This window comes from Phalacrocorax aristotelis, chromosome 2 (assembly GCF_949628215.1).
Source record: "Phalacrocorax aristotelis chromosome 2, bGulAri2.1, whole genome shotgun sequence".
NCBI lineage: Eukaryota > Metazoa > Chordata > Aves > Suliformes > Phalacrocoracidae > Phalacrocorax > Phalacrocorax aristotelis.
In genome coordinates, this window is record NC_134277.1 from 35,405,676 (window position 1) to 35,408,857 (window position 3,182).

Consider the following 3,182-nt stretch of genomic DNA (forward strand, 5'->3'; position numbering starts at 1 on the left):
TTTTAGTTTTCACCACAGTGGACGTATAGGCTGACTCCTGGAGTTGTTTAAGAGAAAGGTAAACTAATTCAGCTGAACAAATACAGGATTGAGACTGTGCAAATAGATTATTTCTGCTTGGATCGAACTTTCTTATTTTCCTCTCACTGAAACAAACAAACCAAAAATTCACCTGACTGCAAACATTCCTTTTGGTTCTTAATGAAAAATCTTGGTTGCTTCTGAAAGAAAAGAAGGGCTGGATTCACAAAAGAGGAGGAAACAACATCTCCTGTTTTCTTAGGAGCTCAGTCACTGGTGCACTAACCCCAGAATAAAGGCAACTCAAGTTTAATCCCGTTCTTATCTCTCTGGGATTTTCCCCCTCCTCTCTCACCCTTGTGCCTTAACCACTATGCTGTAAGGTATTCTGGAAGTGTGCAAACTCCGTTACATTTTGTACCACTTTGAAAAAAATACATTTATATTTGTAATTTTTAAAAAATGAATTTAAGAACATTTTTATGTATAGAACAGAGACAGCTGTTGATTTGGCTTCCAGCTCCATTACCTGTGGCATAAGGCTGTGTAGTTTGGAAGAGCAGGGGTTTTGTGGTTTGGGGTTTTATTTCTGGAGGCTATGCTTGTTATGCATTATTATCAGGAACATTAAGGCATGCGTTAGTGTGACCTGCTACAGCGGTATAGTTTGTGTTTCTTGTCACCTACCAGGTGGAGTGCAGGCACTGAAATACAGTTGTCCCGTTGCCCAGGAAAGGACCCTGGGGGAGAGCACCACACGCCTCTGTGTTTTTCATGACTGGTTTGTACAAAGCACGATAGCTCAGGAGGGAGACAGTGTGACAGTCCTGCTCCTGGGCTCTGTAGCTGTAACCCAGGCATAAAGACAGTCCTGAGAAATGAGTAAGCGGCTTCAGCCTTCACACTGACATAGGCAAAAGGGAAATGTCATAAGGGATGTTTTATCAGACATGGAGAACTCTCTTCCGATATCTAACAAAGTATCCCAGTGTCCCAGACAAATCTAGCATTTCTTCTTGCTCTAGTTTCAGTCATATGGATGGACAACCACACCCTGCTAGACAGTCCTTTTTCATCTCCTAGCTTTTTCATATTGTTCATTTAGATTTCTGAAATAATAACAGACACAATTAATGATCGCTCCATCTCTGTGGACTACTCCGTGGATCTCTTGTTCCTCCAGATGGTACTGCATGGACATTTTGGCTCCACCAGCAGAATGGCTCACTTGCCTCCAGGCATCTTGGTCGTAAACAGTTGGTGCTGCACGGGTTCTCTGGTGGACTGCTTACTGACCAGACTGCATGATTATTAAGGACTTTCCTGTGTTATGGAGTGAATAGCTTCAGTGATGCTGGCATTTTACCCAGTGTCTGGTGGACTGAGACTTCCCTGAGCTACCCAGTAGGAGATATCCATGTAGCTATAGAATTAGACTGGATATAGAAGTACTTCTGCAATGACTTCCTATTGGATAGTACTTTCAATGCTTAAGAGATTTATTCAAATACCTATTTTTTTTCTAAAGATTTCAATTACAATGGTACAGAATACGGAGTAGATGCAAAATATACTAATGCTTTTAGCTGAAAAAAGAAGTGGCTTATAAAAAACGAAATGTGGCAGGAAGCACTGACAACCATGCAATTTGAGCATTGTACAGGAGTGCCAGCAGCAGCAGTATAATTGTTTTTTCCAGTTTTTGTTTGGTCCCCATGCTGGCTTGCAGTGTTAGTCTCTGTATGACTTTTTTCTGAATTCAAGTAAATAAAAGAAAAACAAGGCTCTGGATGTACACCCTGGTTTTACTTGTTTCTTTGTCTAAATGTGAGAGGAGGATGGGTTATGGGGTGATATGTAATATACTGAAAGGTGATCTGAAGCTATTTTGCTACTACTTGCTGTTAGGGGAAAAGAATGTCATTCACAGTTCCTTGGTTAGGAAAGTAGAAACAAGTTAAAAACCATACTGAAAGAAAATTTCCTTTTCCACCAGATAGCTCAAATTTTGCTGAATGCTAACATTTTCATTTTGATAAACAGACTATGGCTTTTCATTATTTTAGTCACAGCAATTGAAATTAAGAGAAATTACAATGTTTCCCTATTTAGTTCGTTACCAATTGTGTTTTTTCCTTTACATATCTCTTGCTTTCCATTTCTTCATCCCACCCTATCGTTTTTTTGAAGCCCCTTTTTCTGTCCTATTTTCATGAACTTCAAAACCTAATTACCTCATTTGATTTAGTTTAATTTTCATATTCACACAGTTTTTCTCTTCTTTCTGATTCCGGAGAAACTGAGCTGAAAACAAGCCAGTTAGTTCCAGTGTGTCTGTGTCTACATTAATGTACCTCGATTCCAGAGGCTAAGCCCTGTAATCAAACTCCAGAAATACATGTCCAAACATTGCAGCTAGCTTATCTAACCAGTAAGTGGTATTTCTAACACCTACAAGTTCCTTTGACACTCTCTCTGAAAGTCAAATTCTTAATGTCAAGTCATAATGACTTTTTCCCCTCTCTTTGATTCCATACAGGTTTTTTTTGTGGGGAGTGTGCAGGTTGCTTCCTACCTGAAGTTTGGTGACCAAAAAAAAGTGGTCGAGGACATTAGGAGGGTCTGTCATGAGGCTTTTGAAGACTCTCTGTAAATCCTGCAATGTTTCTTTTGCTTAGTCCACTGCTTTTTTTAAAGAAACTGTTTTTTTAAAAGGAACTCTGCCACCAGAGATATTCTCAATTCAATGAGTAAATAAATCAACTGTAAAACCATTTCTTAAATATGAGTCATTATACACAGGCAGCTGTCAGTGTGAGTTTGTTGCCGCCAATTAGGATGCAGAGACTGCACCTCACCATCTGAATAGATGAAACTCACAAACTCAACACGAGCCAGCTTCTATTAAATATTTTACAACTTTTACAATTATAACATTTGGGTTAAACAACTGTTCAGTTAGCCAGATTTTATAGAATTCACCTTGCAGTACTTACGAATGCCTGTCTCAAAGGCAGACTTCCAACATTGTTGTAAAGCAATTTTTTCATTAAATTTGGATAACCGAGCTGTTTCTGAATGTGATGCTGCATTTTTTTCCTGTCTCAATGCCATGCTAGTGAGATGCTGCTCTATGGCCAGTTAGAGACACAACCAGTCGC